We start from the raw sequence: 12,321 nt of genomic DNA, 5'->3' as shown, positions 1-12,321 counted from the left end.
CAGACAGCATCATGAACTTGGCGTTCAACGCCAAGTTACGTCGTCAATTTCCGAAAAACGTATGGACTATTATATATTGCTGAAAAGCCCTGGATGTCTACTTTCCAACGCCGTTGAGAGCGCGCCAATTGGAGTTCTGTAGCTCCAGAAAATCCATTTTAAGTGCAGGGAGGTCAGATTCCAACAGCATCAGCAGTCCTTTTGTCAGCCTTTTTCAGAGTTTTGCTCAAATCCCTCAATTTCAGCCAGAAATTACCTGAAATCACAGAAAAACACACAAACTCATAGTAAAGTCCAGAAATGTGAATTTAACATAAAAACTAATGAAAACATCCCTAAAAGTAGCTGAAACTTACTAAAAACTACCTAAAAACAATGCCAAAAAGCGTATAAATTATCTGCTCATCAATTGCCTTAACATTGGAAGGTGGTGGTAATTTTTCAATTACTTCAACTTTAGCTTGATCCACCTCTATTCCCTTGTTTGAAATTTTATGCCCAAGGATAATCCCTTCAGTCACCATAAAGTGACATTTTTCCCAGTTTAAAACTATAGGTTGGTCTTGGCATCTTTTCAGAACAAGTGCTAATGGTTAAGGCAGAGCTGAATGAGTCTCCAATACTGAAAAGTCATCCATGAAGACTTCCAGAAACTTCTCTACCGTATCAGAGAAGATAGAGAGCATGCACCTTTGAAAGGTTGCAGGTGCATTGCACAAGCCAAATGGCATCCTTCTGTATGCAAATACTCCAGATGGCATGTGAATGCCGTTTTCTCTGATCATGGGATCTACTGCAATTTGATTATAACCTAAATATCCATCCAGGAAGCAGTAGTATTCATGACCTGCTAGTCTTTCTAGCATCATGTCTATGAATGGTAAAGGAAAATGATCCTTTCTGGTGCTGTATTGAGCCTTCTATAATCAATACACATACGCTACCCAGTAACTGTTCTTGTAGAACCATTCATTTTTTTCATTATGAACCACTGTCATGCCTCCCTTCTTAGGGACGACTTGGACAGGGCTTACCCAGGGCTGTCAGAAATAGGATAATAATCCCAGCCTCTAGTAATTTAGTGACCTCCTTCTGCACAACTTCCTTCATGGCTGGATTCAGCCGCCTTTGTGGTTGGACCACTGGCTTGGCGTCACCCTCCAATAGGATCTTGTGTATGCATCTGGCTGGGCTAATGCCCTTAAGATCACTAATGGACCACCCAAGAGCTGTCTTGTGTGTCCTTAGCACTTGAATTAGTGCTTCCTCTTCCTGTGGCTCTAAGGTAGAGCTTATGATTACAGGAAAGGTATCACCTTCTCCCAGAAATGCATATTTCAGGGATGGTGGTAATGGTTTGAGCTCAGGTTTGGGAGGTTTCTCCTCTTCCTGAGGGATTTTCAGAGGTTCTATTATTCTCTCTGATTGCTCCAAATCAGGCTGAACATCTTTAAAGATGTCCTCTAGCTCTGATTCGAGACTCTCAGCCATATTGACCTCTCTTACCAGAGAGTCAATGATATCAACACTCATGCAGTCATCTGGGGTGTCTGGATGTTGCATGGCTTTGGCAACATTCAACTTGAACTCCTCCTCATTGACTCTCAGGGTTACTTCCCCTTTTTGGACGTCAATGAGGGTTCGGCCAGTTGCTAGGAAAGGTCTTCCTAGAATGAGAGTTGCACTCTTGTGCTCCTCCATTTCCAGCACCACAAAGTCAGTAGGAAAGGCAAATGGCCCAACCTTGACAATCATGTCTTCAATCACGCCTGATGGGTATTTAATAGAGCCATCAGCAAGTTTAAGACATATCTGGGTTGGTTTGACTTCTTCAGTCAAACCAAGCTTTGTGATAATAGATGCAGGCATTAAGTTGATACTTGCCCCAAGATCACATAGAGCCTGCTTGGTAAAAGTACCCTCTAATATGCATGGTATCATAAAGCTTCCGGGATCCTTAAGCTTCTCAGGTAAGCTTTCCAGGATAACTGCACTGCATTCTTCAGTGAGGTAAACTTTTTCAGTTTCCCTCCAATCCTTCTTATGACTTAAGATCTCTTTCATGAACTTGGCATAAGAGGGTATTTGCTCAAGTGCTTCTGCAAACGGAATCTTTATTTCAAGAGTCCTGAGATAGTCTGCAAAGCGGGCAAATTGCTTATCCTGTTCTGCTTGGCGGAGTTTTTGAGGATAAGGCATTTTGGCTTTGTATTCCTCAACCTTAGTTGCTGCAGGTTTATTACCTGTAGAAGTGGGTTGGGAAGCCCTTTTAGAAGGGTTGTTATCAGCACTTGTATGTGACTGATCCCCCACTGGCGTTTGAATGCCAGGGGTGGAAGTTGGAGTGGCGTTAGACGCCAACTCCTTATCTGTTACTAGCGTCTGAACGCCAGAACTATGCTCCCTTTGGGCGTTCAACGCCGGATTCATGCTTGTTTCTGGCTTTGTATTCCTCTCTGGGCTCTGATTGTCCTCAGAGGGATTTTGAGTAGCCATTTGTTCATTTCTTGGCTTCCTGCTACTTTGAAGTGAGGTATTTAATGTTTTCCCACTTCTTAATTGAACTGCTTGGCATTCTTCTGTTATTTATTTTGACAGTTGCTTTTCTGTTTGCTTTAACTGTACTTCCATATTCCTGTTAGCCATTCTTGTTTCCTGTAGTATTTCCTTGAATTCGGCTAGCTGCTGAGTTAGAAAGTCTAATTGCTGATTGAATTCATTAGCCTGATCTACAGGACTGAGTTCAACAGTTACTGTTTTAGCTTCTTCTTTTATGGAAGATTCACTGCTTAGGTACAGATGCTGATTTCTGGCAACTGTATCAATAAGCTCTTGAGCTTCTTCAATTATTTTTCTCATATGTATAGATCCACCAGCTGAGTGATCTAGAGAAATCTGAGCTTTTTCTGTAAGCCCATAGTAGAAGATGTCTAATTGCACCCACTCTGAAAATATCTCAGAGGGGCATTTTCTTAGCATCTCTCTGTATCTCTCCCAGGCATCATAAAGGGATTCATTATCTCCTTGTTTGAAGCCTTGGATGCTTAGCCTTAGCTATGTCATCCTTTTTGGAGGAAAATAGTGATTCAGGAATTTTTCTGACAGCTGTTTCCATGTCTTTATGCTGTTCTTAGGTTGGTTATTTAACCACGTCTTAACTTGATCTTTTACAGCAAATGGAAACAGTAATAATCTGTAGACATTCTGATCTACTTCCTTATCATGTACTGTGTCAGCAATTTGTAAAAATTGTGCCAGAAACTCTGTAGGTTCTTCATGTGGAAGACTGGAATACTGGCAGCTTTGCTGTACCATGATAATGAGCTGAGGATTCAACTCAAAGCTACTAACTCCAATGGAGGGTACACAGATACTGCTCCCATATGAAGCAGTAGTGGGGTTAGCATATGACCCCAGAGTCCTCCTGGACTGTTCATTTCTACTTAGTTCCATGATGGAGCAAGGGAGATGGTATAGATGTTGATATTGTTTATTTTATAAAAATTTATTTTATAAGAAAAAGTAAAAATAAAACAATTAAAAACGAAATAAAATAAATAAAAAAAATGAAAATATTTTTTTGAAGATTTTCGAAAAATTTGAGGAAAAGGAGAAAGTGGTTAGGATAAAATTTTTGAAAAAGATAATAAAATATATATTAAAAAAATAAGAATTGAAAATTTTTGAAATTGAAATCTGAATTTTTATATAAAAATTTCGAAAATATAGTTTAAAATTAGTTAGAAAAGATAATTTTTTTTGAATTTTGAATTTTATGATGAAAGAGAAAAATACACAAAAGACACAAGACTTAAAATTTTTAGATCTAATGCTCCTTATTTTCGAAAATTTTGGAGGGAAAACACCAAGGAACACCAAACTTAAAAATTTTAAGATCAAAACACAAGAAAGACTCAAGAACACCTTGAAGATTCACAAGAACACCAAGAACAAAAGAAAGAACACCAAACTTAAAATTTTTAGAAAACCAAGATAAATTTTCGAAAATTAAAGAAAGATCAACAAGAAAACACCAAACTTAAAGTTTGGCACAAGATTAAATCAAGAAAACTTGTTTTTGAAAAAAGATTTTGAAAAGAAGATGCCCAATTGCCAAGAACATAAGCCAACGCTATAACCAACTGAGCTAAAAATGTAACGTATTTTAAAGATGTATTATTTTTATGGATAAAAGTATAATTTTTGAAAGTTAATGTTTTGAAAAAGCACAAGAAAAACAAGAAAAGACACAAAACAAGAAAAACTCAAGATCAAACAAAAAAAAAAAAGAACAACTTGAAGATCAATGAAGAACAAAGAACACAATTTCGAAAATTTAAAGAAAAATATAAAATATGCAATTGACACCAAACTTTGAACAAGACACTAAACTCATGAAAAAAAATAAAAAATTGATAAAGAAAATTAATATTTTTGAAATTTTTTTTTTTGAAAAGAAATTATCCTATCAGAATTTAATGACTCTATAGCAACAAAAATAAATTATTCCTAATCTAAGAAATAAAATAAACCTTTAGTTGTTCAAACTCGAATAATCCCCGGCAACGGCGCCAAAAACTTGGTGCACGAAATTGTGTATGCCAATATTAATGGACTATTTAACACAGCTTCGTACCACTAACCAGCAAGTTGACTGGGTTGTCCAAGTAATACCTTACGTGAGTAAGGGTCGATCCCACGGAGATTATTGGTTTGAAGCAAGCTATGTTTATTTTATTATTCTTAGTCAGGATATTAATTAAAATTATCAGTTGGAATTATTAGAAAAATAAAAGAGTGTGAAATAGTTACTTGTTGTGCAGTAATGGAGAATATGTTGGGGTTTTTAGAGATGCTTTGTCCTCTGAATCCCTGCAACATAATGCTTACTCACTTTCATAAATGAAAGGCTCCTTCCACGGCAAGCTGTATGTAGGGAATCACCATTGTCAGTGGCTACCTCCCATCCTCTCAGTGAAAACGGTCCAGATGCTCTGTCACAGCACGGCTAATCAGCTGTTGGTTCTCGATCATGTTGGAATAGGATCTATTGATCCTTTTGCGTTTGTCATCACGCCCAGCAATCGCGAGTTTGAAGCTCGTCACAGCCATTCAATCCTTGAATCCTACTCGGAATACCACAGACACGGTTTAGACTTTCCGGATCCTCAAGAGTGGCCGCCGTCAATTCTAGCTTATTGGTGCGCGAAATCGTGATCACTACAACTTCGCACAACTAACCAGCAAGTGCACTGGGTCGTCCAAGTAATAAACCTTACGTGAGTAAGGGTCGATCCCACGGAGATTGTTGGTATGAAGCAAGCTATGGTCACCTTGTAAATCTTAGTCAGGCAGACTCAAATGGGTATAGATGATGAATAAAACATAAAGATAAAGATAGAGGTACTTATGTATATCATTGGTGAGAGCTTCAGATAAGCGTATGAAGATGCTTTCCCTTCCGTCTCTCTGCTTTCTTACTGTCTTCATCCAATCCTTCTTACTCCTTTCCATGGCAAGCTTATGCAAGGGTTTCACCGTTGTCAGTGGCTACCTCCCATCCTCTCAGTGAAAACGTTCCTATGCTCTGTCACAGCATGGCTAATCATCTGTCGGTTCTCGGTCAGGCCGGAATAGAATCCAGTGATTCTTTTGCGTCTGTCACTAACGCCCCGCCTGCTAGGAGTTTGAAGCACGTCACAGTCATTCAATCATTGAATCCTACTCAGAATACCACAGACAAGGTTAGACCTTCCGGATTCTCTTGAATGCCGCCATCAGTTCTTGCCTATACCACGAAGACTCTGATCTCACGGAATGGTTGGCTCGGTTGTCAGGCGAGCACTCGGTTGTCAGGCGATCAACCATGCATCATGTATCAGGAATCCAAGAGATAAACATTAGAGCCTCGTTTGCTTGTAGAACAAGAGTGGTTGTCAGTCACTTTGTTCATAAGTGAGAATGATGATGAGTGTCACATAATCATCACATTCATCAAGTTCTTGAGTGCGAATGAATATCTTAGAATAAGAACAAGCGGAATTGAATAGAAGAACAATAGTAATTGCATTAATACTCGAGGTACAACAGAGCTCCACACCTTAATCTATGGTGTGTAGAAACTCCACCGTTGAAAATACATAAGAACAAGGTCTGGGCATGGCCGAATGGCCAGCCTCCCAAAGAGGGTTCAATCATAAAAACATGATCAAAAAGATCAAAATACAATAGTAAAAGGTCCTACTTATAGGAAACTAGTAGCCTAAGGTGTACAAAGATGAGTAAATGACATAAAAATCCACTTCCGGGCCCACTTGGTGTGTGCTTGGGCTGAGCAATGAAGCATTTTTCGTGTAGAGACTCTTCTTGGAGTTAAACGCCAGCTTTGGTGCCAGTTTGGGCGTTTAACTCCCATTTTGGTGCCAGTTCCGGCGCTTAACGCTGGAAATTCTGTAGGTGACTTTGAACGCCGGTTTGGGCCATCAAATCTTGGGCAAAGTATGGACTATCATATATTGCTGGAAAGCCCAGGATGTCTACTTTCCAACGCCGTTAAGAGCGAGCCGATTGGGCTTCTGTAGCTCCAGAAAATCCACTTCGAGTGCAGGGAGGTCAGAATCCAACAGCATCTGCAGTCCTTTTCAGTCTCTGAATCAGATTTTTGCTCAGGTCCCTCAATTTCAGCCAGAAAATACCTGAAATCACAGAAAAACACACAAACTCATAGTAAAGTCCAGAAAAGTGAATTTTAACTAAAAACTAATAAAAATATACTAAGAACTCAACTAAAACTTTTAAAAACATACTAAAAACAATGCCAAAAAGCGTACAAATTATCCGCTCATCACAACACCAAACTTAAATTGTTGCTTGTCCTCAAGCAACTGAAGATCAAATAAGATAAAAAGAAGAGAATATGCAATGAACTCCAGAAACATCTATGAAGATCAGTATTAATTAGATGAGCGGGGCTTTTTAACTTTTTGCCTCTGAATAGTTTTGGCATCTCACTCTATCCTTTGAAATTCAGAATGATTGGCTTCTTTAGGAACTCAGAATCCAGATAGTGTTATTGATTCTCCTAGTTAAGTATGATGATTCTTGAACACAGCTACTTATTGAGTCTTGGCCGTGGCCCAAAGCACTCTGTCTTCCAGTATTACCACTGGATACATACATGCCACAGACACATAATTGGGTGAACCTTTTCAGATTGTGACTCAGCTTTGCTAGAGTCCCCAATTAGAGGTGTCCAGGGTTCTTAAGCACACTCTTATTGCCTTGGATCACAATTTTATTTCTTTCTTTTTTTCTCTTTTCTTTTTTCGTTTTTTTTTTCACTTGCTTCTCTCTTTTTTTTTTTGTATTCACTGCTTTTTCTTGCTTCAAGAATCATTTTTATGATTTTTCAGATCCTCAGTAACATGTCTCCTTTTTCATCATTCTTTCAAGAGCCAACATTCATGAACCACAAATTCAAAAGACATATGCACTGTTCAAGCATACATTCAGAGAACAAAAGTATTGCCACCACATCAAAATAATTAAACTGTTATAAAATTCAAAATTCATGCAATTCTTATCTTTTTCAATTAAGAACATTGTTTATTCAAGAAAGGTGATGGATTCATAGGACATTCATAACTTTAAGGTATAGACACTAATGATCATAAGACACAAACATAGATAACATAAGCACTAAAATTCGAAAAACAAGAAAATAAAGAACAAGGAGATTAAAGAACGGGTCCACCTTAGTGATGGCGGCTTGTTCTTCCTCTTGAAGGTCTTATGGAGTGCTTGAGCTCCTCAATGTCTCTTCCTTGTCTTTGTTGCTCCTCTCTCATGATTCTTTGATCTTCTCTAATTTCATGGAGAAGGATGGAATGTTCTTGGTGCTCCACCCTTAGTTGTCCCATGTTGGAACTCAATTCTCCTAGGGAGGTGTTTAGTTGCTCCCAATAGTCTTGTGGAGGAAAGTGCATCCCTTGAGGTATCTCAGGGATCTCATGATGAGAGGGGTCTCTTGTTTGCTCCATCCTTTTCTTAGTGATGGGCTTGACCTCATCAATGGGGATGTCCCCCTCTATGTCAACTCCAACTGAATAACAGAGGTGACAAATGAGATGAGGAAAGGCTAACCTTGCTAAGGTAGAGGATTTATCCGCCACCTTATAGAGTTCTTGGGCTATAACCTCATGAACTTCCACTTCTTCTCCAATCATGATGCTATGGATCATGATGGCCCGGTCTAGAGTAACTTCGGACCGGTTGCTAGTGGGAATGATTGAGCGTTGGATAAACTCCAACCATCCTCTAGCCACGGATTTGAGGTCATGCCTTCTCAATTGAACCGGTTTCCCTCTTGAATCTCTCTTCCATTGTGCGCCCTCTTCACATATGATTGTGAGGACTTGGTCCAACCTTTGATCAAAGTTGACCCTTCTAGTGTAAGGATGTTCATCTCCTTGCATCATGGGCAAGTTGAATGCTAACCTTACATTTTCCGGACTAAAATCCAAGTATTTCCCCCGAACCATACTAAGCCAATTCTTTGGATCCGGGATCACACTTTGATCATGGTTCTTGGTGATCCATGCATTGGCATAGAACTCTTGAACCATCAAGATTCCGACTTGTTGAATGGGGTTGGTAAGAACTTCCCAACCTCTTCTTCGGATCTCATGTCGGATCTCCGGATATTCACTCTTTTTGAGTGAAAAAGGGACCTCGGGGATCACCTTCTTCAAGGCCACAACTTCATAGAAGTGGTCTTGATGCACCCTTGAGATGAATCTCTCCATCTCCCATGACTCGGAGGTGGAAGCTTTTGCATTCCCTTTTCTCTTTCTAGAGGTTTCTCCGGCCTTGGATGCCATAAATGGTTATGGAAAAACAAAAAGCAATGCTTTTACCACACCAAACTTAAAAGGTTTGCTCATCCTCGAGCAAAAGAAGAAAGAAGAGAGTAGAAGAAGAAGAAATGAGGAAGAAGGGAGTGGCTTAGTGTTCGGCCAAAGAGGGGGAGAAGTGGTGTTTAGGTTGTGTGAAAATGAAGGGGTGAAGAAGGGTATATATAGGAGAGGGGGGCTCATGGTTCGGTCATGTATGGGTGGGTTTGGGAGGGAAAGTGGTTTGAATTTGAAGGGTGAGGTAGGTGGGGTTTTATGAAGGATGGATGTGAGTGGTGAATGGGTGAAGAAGAGAGAGGGTGGTGGGGTAGGTGGGGATCCTGTGGGGTCCACAGATCCTGTGGTGTCAAGGAAAAGTCATTCCTGCACCAAATGGCATGCAAAATCACGTTTTGAGCCATTTCTGGCGTTAAACGCCGGGCTGGTGCCCATTTCTGGCGTTTAACGCCAGGTTCTTGCCCTTTTCTGGCGTTTAACGCCAGTCTGGTGCCCCTTTCTGGCGTTAAACGCCCAGAATGGTGCCAGACTGGGCGTTAAACGCCCACCTGCTAGCCTTACTGGCGTTTAAACGCCAGTAAGTTCTTCCTCCAGGGTGTGCTATTTTTCTTCCTGTTTTTCATTCTGTTTTTGCTTTTTCACTTGATTTTGTGACTTCTCATGATCATCAACCTACAAAAAACATAAAATAACAAAAGAAAATAGATAAAATGTAACATTGGGTTGCCTCCCAACAAGCGCTTCTTTAATGTCAGTAGCTTGACAGAGGGCTCTCATGGAGCCTCACAGATGCTCAGAGCAATGTTGGAACCTCCCAACACCAATCTTAGAGTTTGAATGTGGGGGTTCAACACCAAACTTAGAGTTTGGTTGTGGCCTCCCAACACCAAATTTAGAGTTTGACTGTGGGGGCTCTGTTTGACTCTGAATTGAGAGAAGCTCTTCATGCTTCCTCTCCATGGTGACAGAGGGATATCCTTGAGCCTTAAACACAAAGGATTCTTCATTCACTTGAATGATCAGTTCACCTCCATCAACATCAATCACAGCCTTAGCTGTGGCTAGGAAGGGTCTGCCAAGGATGATGGTTTCATCCATGCACTTTCCAGTCTCTAGGACTATGAAATCAGTAGGGATGTAATGGCCTTCAATCTTCACCAAAACATTCTCTACAAGTCCATGAGCTTGTTTTCTTGAATTGTCTGCCATCTCTAATGAGATTCTTGCAGCTTGCACCTCAAAGATCCCTAGCTTCTCCATTACAGAGAGAGGCATGAGGTTTACACTTGACCCTAAGTCACACAGAGCCTTCTTGAAGGTCATGGTGCCTATGGTACAAGGTATTGAAAACTTCCCAGGATCTTGTCTCTTTTGAGGTAATTTCTGCCTAGACAAGTCATCCAGTTCTTTGGTGAGCAAAGGAGGTTCATTCTCCCAAGTCTCATTTCCAAATAACTTGTCATTTAGCTTCATGATTGCTCCAAGGTATTTAGCAACTTGCTCTTCAGTGACATACTCATCCTCTTCAGAGGAAGAATACTCATCAGAGCTCATGAATGGCAGAAGTAAATCCAATGGAATCTCTATGGTCTCATTTTGAGCCTCAGATTCCCATGGTTCCTCATTTGGGAACTTAGTGGAGGTCAGTGCACGCCCACTGAGGTCTTCCTCAGTGGCGTTCACTTCCTCTTCTTCCTCTCCAAATTCGGCCATGTTGATGGCCTTGCACTCTCCTTTTGGATTTTCTTCTGTGTTACTTGGAAGAGTACTTGGAGGGAGTTCAGTAACTTTCTTGCTCAGCTATCCCACTTGTGCCTCCAAATTTTTAATGGAGGACCTTGTTTCAGTCATGAAACTTTGAGTGGTTTTGATTAGATCAGAGACCATGGTTGCTAAGTCAGAGGGGTTCTGCTTAGAATTCTCTGTCTGTTGCTGAGAAGATGATGGAAAAGGCTTGCCATTGCTAAACCTGTTTCTTCCACCATTATTGTTGTTGAAACCTTGTTGAGGTCTCTCTTGATTCTTCCATGAGAAATTTGGGTGATTTCTCCATGAAGAATTATAGGTGTTTCCATAGGGTTCTCCTAGGTAATTCACCTCTTCCATTGAAGGGTTCTCAGGATCATAAGCTTCTTCTTCAGATGAAGCATCCTTAGTACTGCTTGGTGCATTTTGCATTCCAGACAGACTTTGAGAAATCAAATTGACTTGTTGAGTCAATATCTTTTTCTGAGCCAGAATGGCATTCAGAGTATCAATCTCAAGAACGCCTTTCTTCTGATTAGTCCCATTGTTTACAGGATTCCTTTCAGAAGTGTACATGAATTGGTTATTTGCAACCATTTCAATTAGCTCTTGAGCTTCTGTAGGCGTCTTCTTCAGATGAAGAGATCCTCCAGCAGAGCTATCCAAAGACATCTTGGATAGTTCAGAGAGACCATCATAGAAAATACCTATGATGCTCCATTCAGAAAGCATGTCAGAAGGACATTTTCTGATCAATTGTTTGTATCTTTCCCAAGCTTCATAGAGGGATTCTCCATCCTTCTGTCTGAAGGTTTGGACTTCCACTCTAAGCTTACTCAATTTTTGAGGTGGAAAGAACTTTGCCAAGAAGGCATTGACTAGCTTTTCCCATGAGTCCAGGCTTTCTTTAGGTTGTGAGTCCAACCATATCCTAGCTCTGTCTCTTACAGCAAAAGGGAATAGCATAAGTCTGTAGACCTCAGGGTCAACCCCATTAGTCTTGACAGTGTCACAGATTTGCAAGAATTCAGCTAAGAACTGATGAGGATCTTCCAATGGAAGTCCATGGAACTTGCAATTCTGTTGCATTAGAGAAACTAATTGAGGCTTAAGCTCAAAGTTGTTTGCTCCAATGGCAGGGATAGAGATGCTTCTCCCATAGAAGTCGGGAGTAGGTGCAGTAAAGTCACCCAGCACCTTCCTTGCATTGTTGTTGTTTTCGGCTGCCATGGGTTCTTCTTCTTTGAAGATTTCTGTTAGGTCCTCTACAGAGAGTTGTGCCTTAGTTTCCCTTAGCTTTCGCTTCAAGGTCCTTTCAGGTTCAGGGTCAGCTTCAACAAAAATGCCTTTGTCTTTGCTCCTGCTCATATGAAAGAGAAGAGAACAAGAAAATGTGGAATCCTCTATGTCACAGTATAGAGATTCCTTGAGGTGTCAGAGGAAAAGAAAATTAGAAGGAACAGGTAGAAGAATTCGAACTTAGTCAAATAGAGTTCGAATTGTGCATTGAGAAGGAGTGGTACTCCATAAATAGAAGGATGTGAGAAGAGGGGAAGAGAATTTTCGAAAATTAAGTGAAAGATTTTGAAAACATTTTGAAAAACTTGAATTGATTTTCGAAAACCAAGAGTGGGAAAGAAATCAAGTAATTTTTGAAAGAGATTTT

General features: G+C 40.2%; 1 non-coding gene across 1 annotated transcript; it reads left to right on the top strand.

The window, feature by feature from the left end:
• Nucleotides 1-11,381: 11,381 nt before the first annotated feature.
• Nucleotides 11,382-11,489, top strand: LOC130959581 (small nucleolar RNA R71). The gene has a single exon (XR_009078653.1). It is a non-coding gene; the product is annotated as a small nucleolar RNA R71 (small nucleolar RNA).
• Nucleotides 11,490-12,321: the final 832 nt, after the last annotated feature.

The sequence above is a fragment of the Arachis stenosperma genome, chromosome 10 (genome assembly GCF_014773155.1).
Source record: "Arachis stenosperma cultivar V10309 chromosome 10, arast.V10309.gnm1.PFL2, whole genome shotgun sequence".
In the NCBI taxonomy this organism is placed as follows: domain Eukaryota; kingdom Viridiplantae; phylum Streptophyta; class Magnoliopsida; order Fabales; family Fabaceae; genus Arachis; species Arachis stenosperma.
The sequence above is the reverse complement of the archived record's forward strand: the minus strand, read 5'-3'. Positions and strand labels throughout refer to the sequence as shown.